This window comes from Macaca nemestrina, chromosome 7, assembly GCF_043159975.1.
Source record: "Macaca nemestrina isolate mMacNem1 chromosome 7, mMacNem.hap1, whole genome shotgun sequence".
NCBI classification, from domain to species: Eukaryota; Metazoa; Chordata; class Mammalia; order Primates; family Cercopithecidae; genus Macaca; species Macaca nemestrina.
In genome coordinates, this window is record NC_092131.1 from 95575778 (window position 1) to 95597428 (window position 21651).

A 21651-nucleotide genomic window follows, 5' to 3' on the forward strand; every position below is an offset into this window, starting at 1 on the left:
TCAAGGAAGGAAAAAGTGAGAGTTAGACACCCCAAAATATGGTGGTTATAGTGGCGGGATAATAAAGGTTCTCACTCTGCAAACCATTTAAGAGAAGCAAATGCTGACAGAATAAGTTTCAGAATGGTATAGAATTTACTTTTATAGAAACTAATGATTTGGAGCATGGGGGCAGTTTGAACCCTGATTGCATACTGTTGTCTCTTTCGATCTGTTGATTCTTGCTTTGTTGGTCAGGCTACTGATGATTCTGTATGTAGCCCAAATGGGTCAGCATTAGTCTCATAACCAAGTGATAATGTAGGCTCAGAAGAGGAGGCGATCTTGACTGTAGGATAAACTCTAAATAGCATAGCATGGCACTTGAGGCCTTTTGAAGTCTGGCTTTCTTCCTTTCACAATCTGATTTTCCTTCTCAGGATACCCTGTTCCCTGGATGTGTAGTGAAGGCAAGTTTCCAGTTGCACATAGAACTTCTTGTATTTCCTATAACCTGCTGCATATTTTCTATGCTGATGCCCCTTTGTTTATGCCATTTCTGTTGACCTGGAAAACAATTCCTCTCTTCTACCTGGGAAACTTCTGCTGGCCCTTGAAAGTGCATATCAGGGCTCAAATATCACCTCTTCCAGGATGACCCCTTTGTCCTGAGCATCTGTCGAAGTGCTTGGCTCTGCAGTGGTCTCACTCCAATCCTCAGAACACGTTCTCCCAAAGATGAAGAATATGTTTCTTCTTCACCTTTGCATTCTTCTCAACATCTAGCCCAATCCCGGCACAAGAAATGCTTTTTGAAAGAACGAAGAAGGTGGTGGAAATGTGACTGAACTGGTGACCTCCAGAACATCTCCTCCTGCTGCTTCACAGAGCCTTGCAGCTGTCACCTGGACCTTCCTTCTGCAGCCTATAGGTGGCAATGAGAGGTTTCTCTCGGATGCTTTTCTTTTCTTCAGGTCTGATGGTAATGACAGATCATTCAGAAGCATGCTGTGTTTGGAATGAAACCAACACAGCAACAGTGTTATATACACTTCAGTCCCTATCAATTGTGACAGGATTTTTAGATGGGGATTTTATGACGGAAGACTTCATATCCCTTCGCACCTTCCCTGAGCCATCCACTCCTGGGGGAATGTTTGTCCACAGTTGCAAAAAAGCCAAGAAAACCCGCAACATATTGTTGTTTCCTAGTGTAGGCAGCATCCCATTGTTCCTGTTATTGGCTACACAGACCCACATGCTATTTGGATGTGTGATGTATGCGCAATATATCCTGTGTATTTACATATTCATATGCGCAAATTATACAAGCATATGCATGTATACAGCCACCGTTTCCGGACACAGGGTGATAAATCACACACACACACACACACACACACACACACACACGAAAGGAAAGAAAAAAATGATCAGTGTTTTCACTGCTTTACAGATAAGCATCATTTGTGTATCAAAAGTGTGGGCAGAGGCACCGCATTTTAAGTGAGACGGGGCCTTTCTAAATTTTTTGCATATTTGATCTTTTTCACTGTGTCCATTTTGCTAAATCTGCTTACCAAAAATCAAGGCCAGTGTGCTAATTTGCCTAATTTGGAATTGGAGATAAATGTGGATTGATTTTCAACTTCTCTCAGAATACAGGGGAAGGGCCATCTGTTAGAATTAACTGGGTGTGTAAATCCCTTTTGACGCATCTTCTCTGACAACAGGGTGGAAGAGTAACTGGTCGACCACAGCGTTCTCTCTATTCACAGTGAGAAATACACTGTCCCTCTGAGAAGTCCATCAGTTAATATTAACAAGGAGAAAGAGAAGGAATAACTTGGCAGGAAGCTCTGAATCTCCCCCTGACTTGATTCAAGAGATCATCAAGGAAGGAGTCTAGCTGTAAAGTATACCTCCCTTCCTCTGATGAGAGTGACGACCGGGGTGCCTGGAATCAGAGGGCAGCCTGCTCTCCTTTGGCAAACAAACACCCACTCTGGTAAGTGCCTTTTAATGTGCATCAAGTCTTTGTCTAGGAAAAGGATGCACAGTTGGCAAGTACAGAGCTGTAAGGGGATAGCTTTGACATGCTGATAAAGCTTCTCAGTTTACTTTGGACTTGACTTTATCATTTACTGAAGGATATTATTAGTGTGGAGATGATAGCCATTCTCTGACTTCTCCAACGAAAGCCAGTGAAATGTATATGAACAAAAGGTCTGTTATGGAGAATCCTACCCTGTTTGTTCGGTGACTTTAGGATCCTAATCATACAACCTAACACAGATAAGGCCTGGAGCAGAGGGAAAGAGCCCACCCAGCTTGGGGCCCCAGGAAGACTGGGGAAAGTCAGTCGTGTTAAAAATGGAAGCTCATCCAACTCTGAGCATGTTTGTAGTTTTCCCTTATTGCAAATTTGATATTATAAAAATAGATTTGCTCTTTGGAGCCAGATGGCATGCAGTACTTCTGAAGTTAAATCCAGCCTTATGATGACAATGGCCATTGCCAACAAGGAACCACTTGGACTGTGATGCCAAACTCTTCAGCTCTTGGTGAGTCCTTTTCATCAGGCAAGCACTTCTGAAGCTGTTTGAGTGCAAATATACTTACATGTCCCTTCACAACAATGGGAATCTCGCTGGAGACATTTTCGTGATGATTGCTTTTGGTGGAATCTCTTTTCTGTTTGCTGTGTTTTTGCTTATGGTTTTCATCTGCCTTATTCTTGTCTGAAAAAAATAATTAAGAACACATAAATAATAACCTTGGCAGTGATCACCAATTAGCTGGTTGCTTTACAACATGATTTTACTGCTCATTTTCTGATGGTTTCGTTGACTGACTGATTGATTGATGCATCCATTCATTCTGTAACGTCTACCATGGCATCCAAACACGATTATAGGATCGGGTGTGAAAAGATGAACACAGAGCTTATCGAGACAGGGCATTGAAAAGCCGCGACATCTTCGGAAACCCTTTACAGTTTTCTCAGCTCTAGCTTCTGTCTTACGTAGAAGATAATAATAGTAATTGTACCTCAAATATCATTTATAAAAGTGACTTATAAACTATAAAATGCCATGCAAGGGCTTTTGACTCTCAGAGGCTAGAACTATCACTGGAATATTGTATACTTTAAGTGAATAAGAACATTTTAAGCATCTATTCCATGCTCAGAACTATGTGAGCAGTTTTGTAGGTAAAAAGACGAATCCTACAGGGATTCTGTATTCAAGAAATCTATGAGAAGAAAATAATTTAGTCTTAGAGAATACAAAAATGTAGTCATGGAGTTAAAAAAAAGTTCCTATATGAGTAGTTTATTCGCCAGACAAGGCCATCAGCATTGTGATTCTCTGTCATCCTCAGCTCTGATGCTGCAATAACTCACTTTTAAAGATAACACCAATTATTTTAAGATATGCTACAAGCCTCTTTAAACACAAGAAATGACTCACTTTTATTTCACTAGCAATATTCCGCTTGCTAAACAATTTTCTAATCTCACAGCAGGTAGGAAACTTGATGGTCACTGAATGCAGGCTCCTTTTCTCTATATTTTCCAGAAACAAAAGTGGTTTTCAGTAACAATTGGAAAATATTCATTTGTGATTAAGAGCAAATATGCAGTTGCTTAAGCAAAATTGCCAAATGCAGTCTTGCCCCTAAAACGTATTTAAATTTGGGCTATTTCATTAGTTATGTGATTTAAGAAGGTAAGTTAACGTTTTGAACTTCAGCTTCCTTATGTGTAGAATGGGATAACAATGCCCCATTTTCAAGATGTAACATAAAAATGTGTGCAGATCAACTGTATTAATTAGATGCAGGCTTTGTTTCTCTAACAGAGGGACCTTGAAATAGAGTGGCTTGAACCAACAGAAGTTTCTTCTCTTCTCATGTGGCAGCCTAGTAAGTGGTTCATGGACACTCAATGGTATGGGGACCCAGCAAGGTTCCCTCATGGGTTATAATAACCTGCTTCTAACATGGAGACCAGCAAGACAGGTAGACCAGACAGATAAGGAACACACTTAGTGACCAGAGGGGGTGGTCAAGGGCATCAGGGTCCTGGTCCACTCTGTTGCTACCACATGGATAATCAGAGAAGTGGTTGCCTGCAGTTTAGGGGATCATCTCATGGTCTTATGGGACTCACTGATGCCTGTCATGTCTCATCTCTTCTCAGGGCACCAATTGCATTTTTCTTACAGTAATGATCATCATTTGAATAATTATTTGTTAGCATTTTTGCCTTTTATGAGGGTGTACTTTGCACCAAAAGGGGCCTTACAATCTTGTGAGACTCGGGTTTAAAGTTGTAGGAACATTACATGGTGTGTGTGTGTGTGTGTACTAGTGTTGATGTGAGTGCCTGTGTGGGAAGGGATGCATTCAATCAGGTGGAAGGGGGCAGCTGTAGAGGAGGCCTCCTAAACAGTCACTGGGGATCGCAACCTGGGAGAGGGTTCTGGAAGGGTGTCTTTATCCTGGTGGGATTGTATAACTGGTAGTTGCTGCTGCTCTTTCAGACCAGGCATCCGTGAACTCAGGATCCATGGGGTTGCAGCGGAGGGCTCCGGCTCCCATTTCCCCCAGAGGCCACAGGACTTCCCAGCTCTGAGTAGGTGTTCCAGATGGCGCTGCAGGTAAGTGTCAGATGGAAAACCAGCATGCATCCTTGACACCTCCCCTTCCCCAGAAGCCACTTCCCTGAGTCTCTCCACACTGCCAGCAGAGGCTCAGGTGCCTGGCTGTCCGCCCTGCTCCTGGAGTTCTCTTTGACATTGCAGCTTGTGCACCCTGCCCTGGGGAGTGTGAGAAATCACAGACAGCAGAGGCCATGGGTCGTGCCACCAAACAGGGATTCTGGCCCTGGCTCTCATTTATATCTCTCCCCTCTTCTTCTTCCCTTGTAGCTGGAAAATTGCAAAGTGTCACACTGTGATACCTTAGCCAGGTGTTGGACCCTAAGACAGTAGGACGACAGGTAGTCACCTGATGTCCCTACACAGTCAGGGGAAGATGAATTCATCTCAGCGGAGTTTGCTTTTACTGTTACTGAGTTTGAAGTGATGCAGAAGTGGGAATGTCCAGGCAATTTAACCTGTAATAACAGAACCTGGGACACGGTCAGGTCTAGGGATGTAGATAGAGCCTCTCCAAAGTTCAAGGAGTTCTGCACCATTTTCAATTATTTTGAGCTTATTGGCATATCAGAAAATAAGGAATTGAAAAATAGGCTTATGGATTTTGTGGCATACTTAACATTTTTACGTTTATCACAATAACACCTTTAGTATATAGAAACAGTTCACCTGTGTTTCTATCAAGATAATTGTAAAGTTTCTACAATCTAGTTATGTATGAAGGATGAAATAGTTTGGCTTTATGAAAGGGTATAGGTCAGATGATCATTCATCTCACTCTGCCTGGGACAGTCTTGGTTTACACCTGTTGTCCCAGCATAATTATTAATAGCTCTCAAAAATGTGTCCTAGTTTGGATGATAAATGATTGGGTCAGCCTAGGAATATGTTTAAAATCTGTATGCTGAATGCCTTTTCCCATACTCTCCAAGTGGCTCCATAACGCTGTGTAAAGCTTATTTGGGGAAACAACAAAAGTCTCAATGGTAGGAACAGTGGGAGTGGGTCCTAGGAACCAATATGGGAGTCACCCACATAGACTGACACTGACTCGAATCCCCCAGGGCATTTCCTCAGTGCAGTACATGGATGGGGGATGCTCTCCAATACTTGACTTCTTCAAGTTGTTAATGATTTGAAAACCTTGTGATCCATGGTGTCCTGTGTGACAGTTGACATTACCAGTGACGGACTTGGCCTTCTTGGCCCTGTGGAACCAGGTTTCCATCCAGATTCTGCTATTTCTTGTGATCTCACACAACTTAGGATGTCTCTCTGAACCTTTCTTTTATCACTTGCATCTTGTGGCAGGATAATAATTCCTGCTTCAGTGGCCTGGCTGTATTAAATGAGATTTGTGTAATGTGCCTGAGGCATATTATGCACAAGGCACCAAACAGTCCATTTCTTCTTTAAAATATGTGTAAAATACTTATGGTTTTAGTACATCTTTAAGTTCCAGTTGAGATTTGTAAGACAGAGACAAGACACTTGCGGCAATTTCACAGTTTTGTGAGTGAAGTCCCTCTAACCTTAGGGGCCCAGTTAAACCAGAAGCTGAATTTGCCAGCAGATAGCAATGCGCAGGTTCCATCTCTGCTCCTTATGAACACTGCATAAATCTGAAATTCTCCACCACTGGAAAGAAATTTAATATTTAAAGGTAATTTGACCTGTACATGCGTGTATCATGAATATTTAATGAAACCTATAGCAAATGTATTTATATAGCGTTAATCTGAGGATATTTATTTCTTATTCATATTCTAGGATATTATTTCTTGGGCAAATGTGAAGTTACCCTCTGTAAGAAATGCTCAGCTCTAAATGTGCACTGAAAAATTGGAGACTGGAGCTATTCCGTTTTCTGCTATAACTTGTCAACACTGCCTTTGCTCCCTAAAAAGGAGAACAATTCTAAAAGGTTAAGATGTATCCCAAAGACATTATGGCCATAGGGTTAGACTATCACACCTGCACAAGGACCCCCTTTGATTCTTTTCTGTTTATTTAATGTCCAAAAATATAAAGAGCGGTTGAACTTTTTCACTTTCCTTTCATATCAGTGATTTCACTCCTTTGAGACATTTCAAATGGCCAGTGCTTTAAATTAAAAGGTATGCATGATTCAATGTAATTAATAATGTCTAATTTAGATAATTTTTTAAAATTTATTTTTTGAATAGGTTTGGACAGACACCTAGAATGCAGGTGCTTTTCTTGGATGTAGCTTCAATGTTGGGATTTTTCTTTAAAGCGAAAACAAACATCAACAAGAAAAACAACAAATGAAAAGCACTGTGTACAGATGCAGTTTAGCATTATTTTGTTATGTTTTCACCACATCAGATGTGGTAGATTTGGAAAGAATAAAAAGTAAGTTCTTGTCTGATCGTTAAAAATTTTTATTCTTAAAGTCAAGGTCTCGCTGTGTCACCCAGGCTGGAGTTCAGTGGTGGGATCATAGCTCATCACTCACTGCCGCCTCGAATTCCTGAACTCAAGCGATCCTCCCACTTTAGCCTCCTGAGTAGCTGGGACTACAGGTGCATACCACCACCATGCCTGGATAATTTAAAAAAACATTATAGACACTGAAGTCTTGCTGTATTGCTCAGGCTGGTGTTGAACTCCTGATCTCATGTGATCCTCCTCCCCTGGAATTCCAAAGTGTGAGTATTACAAGGACAAGCCACCATGCCTGGCCTTGATCACATTTTATAACTAAAAAATTTCTCAACATATCATATTTTTCTGTGAAAGGAAAAAGATCACAGGAAGATGAGTATTCACTCCTTTCTTATCCTGGCTGGTAACTGTGAGCTGTAGCAGTTGTCTGTCTCTCTGGTCAAAGGTACTGTGAAGAGCTGTGCGTCTGAGAAAGTATACTTCCTAGACAAGTAAGTCATGACCAGAACCTTTTTCCATGTTTTGAATCTTTCCATTTTATAAATAATCTTGTTCTTCTTTCAAATGTTACTCCAGCGAGGAAGACAAAACCAGTATTTATAATCAGCATACTCTTTTAAAAGATCATTAGCAAGATTTCATGTTTTGCTATCTCATGGAAAAAAAAAAATGTAAGATGAAAGCTTATGCTGCTGAACTATTTAGGAGCATAGAATTCCAAAGGAAGTTTTCAAAGACTATGTGTTTAAGAATTAGAGCCCAGAGGAATTGATGTGTTCACACTAAAATAAATGGTGTTGTTCATGTGGAAGGTTAGTTCACATGTGACTTGATTACAGTAGTCACCAAGCTCCACCCTGACTTTCCCTGATCTTCATTGTCCAATGGATCTTAACATCCAGCTTGGAGATGCATTGTCATTTTTTTTTTTTTTTTTTTTTAATCTGAGACAGAGTCTTCCTCTGTTGCCCAGTCTGGAGTGAAGTGGCGCATTCTTGGCTCACTGCAACCTCTCCCTCCTGGGTGCAAGTGATTCTCTGCCTCAGCCTCCCAAATAGCTGGGACTACAGGCATTCACCACTACGACCAGCTACTATTTGTATTTTTTGTAGAGATGGGGTTTCTCCATGTTGGCCAGGCTGGTCTCAAATTCCTGGCCTCAAGTGATCCACCCACCTAGATCTCCCAAAATGCTGGGATTATAGGTGTGCGCCACCACGCCTGGCCACCATCTCATGTTTATACCTCCTCAGAGGCCTCCTTTGTGGCTTTAGAGCCCTTTCTTTTTCTCCAATGGGGATAGGCAGTGTGTTACAGCCAATTGTTGTATCAGTTAGTATGACCCTAGGCTTTGAGATTTTGTGGAAAATGAGTTCCCCAAGCCAAAAAACAATTGTCAGTTTGTGTGACTGATTTCAGATTAATTTTCTGTTCTCAGCGCTCGGTGGGCCTAACATAGTAGTGATCTCGTAAACATATACACATATAATGGAAACAGAAAGCTTACAAAATAGCAATTCTTACTACATGTGATTACATGATGACATTTGCTGTTCTATACTCTTCTATTTTATTTTTTTTATTTTTTGGAGATGCAGTCTCACTCTGGTGCCCAGGCTATGGTGCAATGGTGCAATCTCGACTCACTAGAACCTCTGCCTCCCAGGTTCAAGCAATTCTCCTGCCTCAGCCTCCCGAAGTAGCTGGGAATACAGGTGCACACCGCCATGCCTGGCTAATTTTTTGCATTCAGGTAGAGATGGAGTTTCACTGTGTTGCCCAGGCTGGTCTTGAACTCCTGAGCTCAGGCAATCTGCCTTCCTCGGCCTCCCAAACTGCTAGGATTATAGGCATGAGCCACTGTGACCAGCATACTCTTCCATTTTATTAACAATACCACCACCACCACCACCAACAACAAAAACATGGTTCTCACAACCTACTAAATTGGTTTCTCAGCCCACGAATGACTCATGACTCCCAGTGTGAGAAGCATTGGCTCAGCACCTAACAAGGCACATTGCATTGAGTATTTGATCAGTGTGTATCTTGAATAACATAGTTTTTGTAATTTATTTTTATTTTTATTTTTACAAAGGCCACGCATAGATTTTTCCCACTGCTGCTTCTTCAGTGACCTTTCCTCTGTAGTCCAGCTCCAGTCTTTCAGTTTTAGTGCACAACAGAAATTTGCAGAACACTCAGAAAACTTTGGAGTAGGAGCTGTAAGTGGTAAGGAGACACAGTGATTTTGAAGCATAGATAAGACTACCAGGTAACCTACAGGACACCCAGTTACATTTGAATTTCTCATAAATAACGAATACCTTTTTAGTATAAGTTTATCCTGTATATTGCATAGATATACTTATGCTAAAAAAATTATCCGTTCCTTATCTGGAACTAGAATTTAACTGGGAATCCTATATTTTTATTTGCTAAATATAGAAACTCTAAACCCAAAGAACTGTGTTTCTCTCTTACAGTCAGCTAATTGAGCTGAATTTCATTTTTCTCATTTATAAAATGTGAGAGTTTACTTGAGAACCACTAAGGTCCTATTTAGGTGTAATTTTTTATGGTTTTAATTTTTTAGTTTTATTTTTCATGTATACATAAAAGTTGTACATATTTATGGGGTACATGTGATATTTTGAGGCAAACATGTAATATATATCCATCACCTTAAATATTTGTCATTTCTTTGTTGTAATCACTCCAAATCTTCTCTTCTATTTTGAAATATACAATTATTGTTAATTATAGTTGTTCAATTGAGCTACCAAACACTAGATCTTGTTTCTTGTAACTGTATTTGTGTACTCATTAACCAGCTTCTCTTTACCCACTGCCTGCTACCCTTCCCAGCCCGTTAACCACCAAATATTCTATTCACTGTCTCTATGAGATCCCGTTTTTTAGCTCCCCCATATGAATGAGAACATGTAACATTTGTCTTTCTGTGCCTGGCTTATTTAACTTAGCATAATGTCCTCCATTTCTATCCATGTTATTGCAAATGACAGGATTTTTTTTTTTTCTGATGGCAGAGTACCATTCCATTGTATGTATCTACTGCATTTTCTTTATCCATTCATCTTCTGATGGACAACTTAGGTTGATTGGCTTGGCTATTGTGAGTGGTGCCACAGTAAACATAGGAGTGCAGACATTTCTTCAACATACTTATTTCATTTCCTTGAGATATATACCCAGAAGTGAGATTGCTGGATCATATTATAGTTCTATTTTTAATTTTTTAAGGAAGCTCAATACCATTTTCTATACTGGCCATGCTACTTTACATTCTCACCTACAGCATATGCAGTGTATGAGGGTTCCCCTTTCTCTGCATCCTCACCACTATTTGTTATTTTCTGTCTTTTTTTTTTTCCCTTTTTTTTTTTGAGACAGAGTTTCGCTCTTGTTGCCCAGGCTGGAGTGCAATGGTGTGATCTCGGCTCACTGCAACCTCCGCCTCCTGGATTCAAGCGATTGTTCTGCCTCAGCCTCTCGAGTAACTGGGATTACAGGCATGCACCACCACACCCGGCTAATTTTGTATTTTTAGTAGAGATGTGGTTTCACCATGTTGGCCAGGCTGATCTCGAATTCCTGACCTCAGGTGATCTGCTTACCTCAGCCTCCCAAAGTGCTGGGATTACAGGTGTGAATCACCACACCCGGCCTATTTTCTGTGTTTTTGGTAATAGCCATTTTACATGGGGTGAGATAGTATCTCATTGTGGTTTAAGGTATAGAATACTAGGTGTTGAATGAATAATATTGAAGAAAATTTTGGTTTTTATATTTATGCTGTGATTAAATTATGGGAGTGTATATTTAATTTGTAAAAAACTAAGTGATAAATTCCTAAGAGAAAGAAAGAACAATGTGTTTAGTGATTTTGCTCAGTCACTCTCAAAATCATATGTACTGGATTAAACACATGATGTAACTCATGAATTTGCTATTTCCTTACTAAGTCCTAATTCTTGTAGGTTTCTCATCATGAGAGAATCTTGCTTGTATGGTAATCATGGATTGTGTGTCTGTGATCTTCCTTCAAAAAAGGGGTTGTCATTTAATTTCAAGGAGGGCAGTTAGCTGACAGCCTGTAATATGGCACCTTCAGGATCCACTGCAGCTTTTGAGCTGAGTTCATGCTCCTCTCACACAAGCCTATGCAGTGCCTGAGCGTGGCAGAGGGCACTAGGGCCTGGTGTTTTCTGCCCAAGACTGGGTCCTCTAATGGGCACTCTGCAGTGGAGCTCCCTGTTGGCTTGGCTACAACTTGTCAGATCTACATTGCAACAAGAGGGTCTCCTTGCCAATTTCTACTTTTTCTTTTCTTTTTTTTTTTGAGGGAGTCTCACTCTGTACCCCAGGCTGGAGTGCAGTGGCACCTGCAATCCCAGCACTTTGGCAGTCCAAGTCTTAAGGTCAGGAGTTTGAGACTAGCCTGGCCAACGTGGTGAAACCTCGTCTCTACTAAAAATACAAAAATTAGCCAGGCATGGTGGTGCATGCCTGTAATTCCAGTTACTCTGGAGGCTGAGGCAGGGGAATCGCTTGCTTTTTTTTCTCCTTTTGTCTTTCACAGGCATTAGTCTCCCTCCAGTGAGCCTCCCTCATGCACCCTGCAGATTCTAGGCTCCCTCCAAGTCCTCAAAGCCTCAAGAGGTGGCTCCCTCCTTCCTACTGAGAGCCAGTTTTCCCAATGCATGGGGAGGCACTGCAGACTTCTCACTCTTGCAACATCGCAGAGCCCACCTCAGAAGGTGCCCCACCTTTTCTCCTGGCTACCAAACCAAAACTAAAGTTAAGTCACAGCTTACTTATGATGTGCTAAGCAAGTTGAAGGTGATATGCCAAAGGATGACTAAGAAAACCAGCTATACTGGAGGAAACCGTGGCAGTTCCTATGGACTGGATTTTGAGGGTGCCTGATTAAGGTGTCCAGAAATAAAATGGGGACACTCTCAACATATGGGATATAACACCAGGGAAGAATGCAAACTTCTTGAGAGAATGACTCCTAGAAGTCTGGAAAACAATCTGGCCCCCATACTGGGTGAAGATCCAAGGCTCAATGGCTATGGCAGATGGTGGAAGAAAGGACTGAAAGGCTCAGCCCAGATGCCATGCTGGAGAGGGTGTAAGATTGGAGTCCAGGGAACCCACCAGAAGATTATGTTCCCCAGCAAAGCCCAGATAACTCAGAATTCCTGGGCTGCTGCACATGTGCTGATGAGACAGGCACCTGCATCTTTACCTTTTGTGAAAGTTCTGTTCTGCAGTGGGGATGATGGTGTCTCAAAGCAATAGATATCAGGCAGTAACATGTAACCACCAGCATCTAGGAGCAATTTGTAATGATTGAGAAGATCACAGTGACAAGGAAGATGGACAGACTCACGGAGAATTGTGGAGATCATTTATACAATGAAATAGAAACCGTTTTCTAAGGGACAAAATAGGTAGGTAGTGAATAACGGTACTGCCCAATACATGTAATCAAAATAACAAGTTCTACACCACTAGGATTATTTCTCTGATCCACAGTCTGTAAATTCTGAGTGGGACCTGGAGCAGGAAAAGGGTCTGCCCCAGGCTATGTGCAGGCATCCCTGCCATGCACGCCATGTGTCAGTGGTGGAAAGTGATGCAGGGATGAGTTCATGACAGTGGGGGATTCTCAATGTAGAGTCCTGGGGTTCTGCAACAAGGAGAAGCCATTTGCAATGAAGAACTATGCATCATCATCCCACTGTGCCCTGGGAGGAAGGAATGTTTGAGACTAAGTGACCATGCATCCAGGCCTTCTATTATGAGCTGGGTTCTGCCAGAATCATAAATTCATCAAGCCAGACAAGCATCATAATAATCTGTCACAAAATGGAAATGGAACAGCTGAGATTGAGCTCAAGCAGAACCAGAGGGCATGAGTACACTGCATGATAGCCTTGTGTCCCTCCCTCACTTCACACTGTTGGCCCTATGGGGGTCCCATAAAACAAACTGAGGGAAGGAAAATAAATTACTAAAGTTGATCAACAGGTAGATAATCTCCGTATAGAAGTCCAAGCTAAAATGGATGGTTGGCTGCATTGTAGCCATAGTCAGGGGTGGCCTTGAAAGATAGTGGTGATATAAGACCTTCCCAATGAGACAACTTTAAGTGATGCGCTTGATCATGCACTTTATGTAGCAGGGAAAATGGCCTGAGCAGAGACTATGTAAATATTCATGGGCAGTGACTACAAATGGCACTGGACTGGCTGGTCAGGGGCTGAATGGCCTGGCCTAGCCAGGCAGGGGCTGATATAGAAAAAGAGTGGAAGATCACAAAGAAACAAGAAAAATGAAGAAAAGTGAAGACATCCCTTACAGTTGCACTCCAGAATAATCTATAAGAAGGAAAAGGGTGAAATTAACTCAAGAAATGTTGATGGATGCAGGACCTAAGGTGGTGGGGGCTGGGATGATCAGTCACAAAATCTCAGATAATAGAACCCAAAAGACATCAGTATTTGAAGGAGACCAAGAAACAGCAAAAACATTCACACCAAAAAAAAAAAAAAAACCAATCACTGTAATAAGTCTATTAGTGCAATAAAATTGAACTACCTTACAAATGTTTTGAGAATTAAGGGTAAATTCTAAAATACTTCTACTGTGTTAAAAAGAATAAATGGAAATTAACTAGTAACAGAAAACCAAACACTGCATATTCTCACTCATAAGTGGGAGTTGAACAACGAAAACACATGGACATAGGGAGGGGAACATCACACACTGGGGCCTGTCAGAGGATTGGGGGAGAGGGGAGGGAGAGCATTAGGACAAATACCTAATGCATGCCGGGCGTAAAACCTAGATGATGGGTTGATAGGCGCAACAAACCACCATGGCACGTGAATACCTGTGTAACAAACCTGCACATTCAGAGCATGTATCCCAGAACTTAAAGTAAAATGAAATAAAATTAAAAATATGTATAAATAAATGAAATTAAAAACCTAACATTAATTACTATTAGTTTAAGGTTTGGATATCATCAACCATATCATTATTTACCATGCTATTACTTTATTGTAGTTAAGTACATTTTTGAGGGTTTTCAGGGATTTATTCCAGTTTTATTTTCACATCAATCATAGATTCCTTAATTGCCAAATTTTCCACTGTGGGAGGTTTCTGGAATCTAATATCTATTGTTGAGGAAAAGCTATGGTATCTTAAATTTTCTTTTGGGGTTGATGTCACATGCTGGGAATATATGATCTCAGTATGAAAGCCCCCTCTTACACTGAAAAATTTCCTTTTCAGCTCACCTTAATAGTATCTCTTCAGGGAATGTAATCTCGGTTTTTCTCTAACTTTACTCAGAGGTTTGTTTTCTGCTATTATAACCATAATTATTGTCATTATTAAAACATTTATAGGCTCTTGTGTCTCACTCAGACTGTGAAACACAAGTACCCATAATAGCGTGGCTGGGGTTGGTCGCTAATCATTGAAATGAAAAGTGACTCTTGTAGATTTTACACGCCTTCCTGTTCTAGGGCTCTCTTCATTTTTGAAAATCACTTTTTTTTTTTAATTACAAAAGTTCTTTGTTGGCATCTTCAGAAATGTGCAAATTTTTTTTTTAATTCCAAAATTACCTTTAATCCCACCACTAAGAGATGGTTGACTACAAACATCACCTCTACCTCCACATACTACTTCCTCCCAGCTGAATAAGAAATAGACCAAAATTGTTTTACAAGTAGTTCATCTCAGTATGTGAGTACATGCTGAAAATGGAGAGGAAAATAATAGAGCAGATGGAGAAACAATAATGGGAAATAATAGAGGAAAATTGTCCTGAAATTAAGACAAATGTGAGTCTTCAGATTAAAAAATTTAATAAGGGCCTAGGTAAAATGATAGCAAAGGAAAGATAACTAAATCTGATGTAATTCGAATGAAAATTCAGAATTTAAAAAAGAAAAATGTTATTAATATTACCACGGAAAAAGAAGGCAACAGAGAAAGGGGGAAGAGGTAAATTTGGCATAAACTTTTTCTCTTCATAAATCCTTTTCTTTTGGGGATGAAAAATTGTGATCCCAGGCTTCTAAACAAAGGGAAGCTATGACTTATTCACGCATGAGGGTTAAACAGAGTTCTCAGACACACAGGTCTCAGAAAATAAATCATTCTGAAACTTTTGTGAAAAAAAGTACTTAAGGATATATTCCAACCTAATAATTGAATAAAAATAACAGTCATAAGAACTGAGAGAATATGATGGAAAAGTAGAAACAAATGAAACTCATAAACCTTAAGAGTTTTTTTCATATTTACAGGCAAAATATAAAGAATACAATGATCATATTAAAAATAATCATTGAAAGGGGAGATTACTAAAGTAAGTAATTTATCAATAATCATCCAAATTGTAAATTACCGAGAAGTCCAAAGGAGGGAGAAAAATAAAAGCAAGATGATCGAGTGAACATACTTTGGGTTATAAATATTGTTTTATGATTTATATTAATAGGGGAGTCTGCAGGATATGTAACTTTCTAATCACTGGAGAGCACAAGAAATAGCAAAATGTGGAAAAGTGCTCCTTATTTATAAAGACTAATTTTTTTCACTAACACATTTTAGTGATTTTTTTTCCTACATGTGTAAATATTCCTTTTGATGATACCACAGAACAGAGTATTTATATAAGTACCCTCTAGGGTTCCCTCCCTCCCTCCCTCCCTCCCTCCCTCCCTCCCTCCCTCCCTCCCTCCCTCCCTTCCTTCCTTCCTTCCTTCCTTCCTTCCTTCCTTCCTTCCTTCCTTCCTTCCTTCCTTCCTTCCTTCCCTCCTTCCCTCCCTCCTTCCTTCCCTCCCTCCCTCCCCGTGTCTGGCTCTGTAGCCCATGCCGGAGTGCAGTGGCGTAATCTTGACTCACTGCAACCTCCACCTCCCGGGTTCAAGCGATTCTCCTGTTTCAGCCTCCCGAGTTGCTGGGATTACAGCCATGCACCACCACACCTGGCTAATTTTTGTATTTTTAGTAGAGATGGGGTTTCACCATATTGGTTAGGCTGGTCTTGAACTCCTGACCTCGTGATCCACCAGCCTCGGCCTCCCAAAGTGCTGGGATTACAGGCGTGAGCCACCGCGCCTAGCCTATATAAATACCCCAGAGTTTTTAAACCAACATCGTATATTTAATGTATTAGATAATGTTGCCCAGTTGTCTTTCAGAGAGTTTGTATTGTTTTCCAGTCCCACCAGCAATGAATGACAGTGCCTGTCTCCTCACATCCTAGCCAGCATGCTGCTAAAAAAAATCATTGTTGTCTCATTTTATCTCATTCACTAAATTTTTCATTCACACAGGAGATTTTTCCCGCCATGAAATAAAATTTTACTTTTGCTTAAAAATGAGTTAGTGATATATTTATGTGTCAAGCATTTTTTTTTCCACAAAATAATTTAAAATCTGTTTTTCAGAATAGAACCAACTGCTAAATGCTTTCTGGTTTCAGCAAATATTTTGTTTAGGGCCAAAATTATGGTCAAGTACCTTCAAAATATTTGGTAATAATGATCATCATTCCATTTGATAAGGCAAGAGCCCTTTGGTGCAAACACAAAAATTGATTGTGATTATGATTAGGTTTGGGTAATCATTTTGCAAATAATATTTCTGATTTTAATGTATAGTGTTCAAATATTCATTTTCATGTGTATCTTGCCATAGGGAGGAACATAATTGTAAATTACTATGTTTTTTTAGAGGTTTTCATTTTTTTTGGTAACACTTCTGTCACCATTCCACCACCACCTTCTCTCTTTTTTATAAAAGTGGAAAATTATATACAGTATAATCTGACATATCAAGAAATGTCAATAAAAACATATGGATCTCCAGTAAAAGCAGAATTTGACTACCCAGCATGGCTGATGGAGGAAAATATAATTTAAGAATTTTTATTATCACAAGAGAATCTTTATTATCACAAGAGAATGCCAAATTGTGGGCAATTTTTGATTATGTATAAGTTTATACCTATGAAATATAAAATATATTTTTATTAAACATCACAGATAAAACTGTACTTTGGTGGGCAGTTTGGTAATATGGATCCAAACAAACCAATGAACAAAAATATATATACACATTGCTCTGGCAATTCTAAGATGCTCCTTCCATTTTTGGGTATAATAATAATGTCAAAAAAAATCATGTGCACTGTCATTGTTGCATACTGGCTAAATAAGTTTAAGTGTATTCTTCTGAAGTGACATTATGTATCCATTAAGAATAAGGGAGAACCAGCCGTAAAGTATTATATTTTTATATCACATTGATTCCATGTAAGTAACACAAATGTTCCATAAACATATAAAAGGTAAACTGAAAATTAATGAAAAAAAAAATCTTTGTGACTCAGGGACATTGAATAACTTTTAAACAAAACATTCACATCACAGACCATAAGAAAAAATGTATTTAATGACACTAAAAGTAAAGATTTGAGATTAATAATAACATGCATAAAGTGAAGGAACAGATGACAACATAAGAAAAGATATTTGTAATATTGAAAATTGACCAAAAATTACCTTAATATACAAGAAGCTCCTGCAAATCAACATAAAAAGATACCCCAAGAGGAAAATAGGCCAAAATGTGCATAGGCAATTTAAGTGGAAATCTGAAACCGTACAAATTAAGAGAAATTCATATTACAGCAACAATGACATATCCTTTTACTTATTAAATCTTCAAAATGTAGAAAGCTGGGTGAAATGTAGAAACCTAGTAGGAATGGCGACGTGAGGATGTGGAGACCTTGGTGACCTGCTGGTGGGAAAACAAGCTGATGCAGCCATTTTGGAAAGCAATCTGATGGTATTTAGATAAATTAAATACATGCATTCTGGAAAAAACAGTGGTTTTGCTCTTAGGCATATTAACTAAAGAAAATTCTCATTGTGATTCATACAAGGACATGCATGAGTGTGTTTCTCTCAGTGCTATTTGTGGTGTGAGAAGTTCAAGGCAGTATCTGGATGCCTCTCCCTGGGATAGTGAATAGGTAAAAATGGTGGGGTGCACCACGGAGTACCATGTAAAAACAGAAGAGACAACATGCAGAAATAGGCATGTAAAACAGGTGTGGAGGGGACAAAGTAAGGTGTTGAATAGGATGTATAACAAATACAATCTATGTAAATTAAGAATGCATATAAATGTTGAATATCTTGTTGGCACGCAGCAATACCAAATTTGCTATAACCATCCAAATAAAATGAAAGATTGTTGTTAGAGAGTAGGGGTGTGAGGAGTGGGGGGAGTGGAGATAAATGGGATTAAACACATAATTAAAGAAGATCAATGATAGTACTGTGCCAGACACTGAGGAAGATGTTTAAAGTCCCACCACCTCACAAAAAATAAATCAGTAAATGCTAAAATGAAAGGTGTATTAATCAGTTAACATGAACAATTTTAAAAGAATTTGTTTCATGAAAATTACAAGTTACAGAAAAGAATGTGGCATGTTACTGTGCTTGATGTACATACAGTTGAGTATGTATACATGTGGATACATGTACAGTACATATCTTATCACATGAATATGAATACATTCATATATATGAACATATATGCAATGCATGTATATACAGACATGCATATATACATATATATAATTTGGAATTATGTAATTTTTTTTACTGTCATCACATATTGCATTTTTTTTTTTTTGAGACAGAGTCTCGCTCTGTTGCCCAGGCTGGAGTGCCGTGGTGCTGTCTGGGCTCACTGCAACCTCTGCCTCCCAGGTTCAAGCAGTTCTCCCACTTCACCCTCCTGAGTAACTGGGATCACAGGTACATGCCACCACGCCCTGCTAATTTTTTGTATTTTTAGTAGAGACGGGGTCTCACCATGTTGGCCAGGCTGGTCTTGAACTCCTGACCTCAAGTGATCCACCTGGTTTGGCCTCCCAAAGTGCTGAGATTACAGGCATGAGCCACTGCCCCAGCCCACACTTTGCATTTTTAAAAAAATAATGAACAAATAGCAAATAACGGGAGTTTTGAAAATATTTCAAAAGCATTGTTTTTGTCTACGAAGTCAGATGAGATCAGGAGCCTTCAGACTGGTATGGCCATAGACGAAAGCATTGTTTTCTATAAGAGTCATTTCAATAGTACTTTAGTTCACTTTAAAATCATACTTATAATGTTTAGAAGTAATTGAAATGACAGTTTGGTGAGTGAATTGAAGTGGAATTTTGCCAAATACATTTTATATACTTTTTCTTAGTTTTTGTAATTAAAGTTATCATTTCACACTAAAAGCAGCATCGTTCTCCAGTTCATTTTTCTTTCTTAAAGGGTTTTTGTTTTCTTTAAGCATAACTTAAACTCATAAAAGTCCTCAAATCATAAGTGTTATATTGGCAAATTTTCACAAAAATCACCCTTGTAACCATCACCCAGATCAAGATATTCCCAGTGTCAAGAGTACTTACCGTTCCCACTCTAAACTTCTAAAACCACAGAAAATGTCTAAAACCAAACTTCTGAAACAGTAGATTAGTTTTTCCCTTCATGGATATTATTGGAGTCATACAGTTGGTATTCTTTCATGTCTGCTTTTTTTTGTATAGCATTATATTCACGAGATTCATCCACTAAACAAGATGTGCAGAAGCTTTACATGTTCCCATTGCTGTATACTGTTCCACTGTAGGAATATTTCATAATTTACTTGCCCTTCCTATTGGTGGGCTTTTGGATGATTTTCAGTCTGGGATTTTTATGAATAATGTTTCCATGACATTCTTAAACATGCCTTTTGGTGCATATTTGTATGCATTTCTCATTTTTATTCCTCATGTTGGTTATCGTGTCTTTTATTCTTGATCAATCTTGTCAGGATTTCATTAATTTTAATGCTGTTTTCAAATATGCAACAAAAAACTGAGTGGTTTGATTCTCTCTCTTCTCTGTTTGTTTTGTTATTTCACTTGTTAATACTCATTATCATTATTCCCTGCCTTTTACTGTCCTTGGCTCAATATTCTACTATATTTCTAACTTCTTGTGATGTATTTGAAGATTTTTCAAAATATTTCAGGCTTTCTTCTTTTCTAAAATCTGTAGGTCAGGCCACATTTTTTCCTCTCAGTGTAATGTAAGCTTCATCACACAAGTTTGGGAATGTCGTATGTTCATTGCCATTTAGTTAAATAGATTTTAAAATTATATTGTTGGCAGAGCATGGTAGCTCATGCGTTTAATCCCAGCACTTTGGGAAGCCGAGGTGGGTGGATCACCTGAGGTCAGGAGTTCAAAACCAGCCTATCCAACATGGTGAAACCTCGTCTATAGTAAAAATAAAAAAAATTAACTGGGCATGGTGGCAGGTGCCTATAATCCAGCTACTCAAGAGGTTGAGGCAGGATAATCCTTGAACCCGGTAGGCAGATGTTGCAGTCAGCTGAGATCTTGCCATTGCACTCCAGCCTTAGCAACAAAAACAAAACTCCATCTCAAAAAAAAAAAAAAAATTATGCTGTGTGTGTTTGTCTTTACAAAATTGACTTCTAGTTTAATTCCACCACAGTTAGAAATATACCATGAATGATTTCAAAGCTTTGATATTTTTGAGATTTTCTTTCTAGTCGACCCTATGGTAAATTTTGGTAAAAATTTAGCATACACTTGAAAAGAATGTAAATAGAAGGCAATTGTTACATACAATGTTCTCCGTCTGTATCAATTAGGACAAGTTGGCTAATCATGTTCAAATTTTCTATATCTTTACTGACTTTGTCATGTTGTACTATTAGAACTAGAGAGAGATGCTTTAAAATGTATTTCTCCTCTTTGTGCTGTCATTTCAGGCACACTAAGTAGAGGCCACACCATTATATGCATACACATTTTTAATTTTTTTAATAGATTTATTTTCTTAATGTCATGAAATATCCTTATCTATAGTTATGTTAAGATCTTAAAATCTTCTAACATTATTTACACCAGTTTTCTTTTATTTTCTTATGTTTTCTTATATTTAATGCATGTTTCTGGTAAACAGCATATAGAAATTTTTCCCTAAGGTTTGACAAACATCTTTCATTTGGAACGTTTATTATTAATATTGCGGTTATGTTTCGCTGTATACTTATGTCTTATTATTTATCTGCTCAATTTTTCTCTTCATTTTATCTATTTTTGCCTTCTTTTATATTATTTTTAATATTCCATGTTCCCTCTGTTAGCTATTTCTCGTATATTATTTTATTATTTTGTTCATGATTACTTATACATAGCAACATGCATTCTTAATAAAAAATAGTACTTTTAACAACTTTTGGACCACTCAAGGAACTTAGAATTCTTCAACTTAATGTACACATTTTGTGTACATTATAGATGTTGTCTTATAGATGAGATGTATTTAAATAAGGCCTATATTTAGAATCTACCTATACATTATTATAGTCCTTAGTCATTTTTATTGAATCACAAAGTACTATTTTTCCCTGCGTTTCAATGCTTCCATTTAGACTCATTTTTCTTCT

The 21651-nt window shown here is 38.8% G+C and overlaps 1 long non-coding RNA gene across 1 annotated transcript; it reads left to right on the forward strand.

The window, feature by feature from the left end:
- Positions 1 to 3765: 3765 nt before the first annotated feature.
- LOC105479372 (uncharacterized) lies at positions 3766 to 6296 on the forward strand. Its single transcript, XR_985852.2, has 3 exons — positions 3766 to 3906; positions 4527 to 4643; positions 6181 to 6296. It is a non-coding gene; the product is annotated as an uncharacterized lncRNA (long non-coding RNA).
- Positions 6297 to 21651: the final 15355 nt, after the last annotated feature.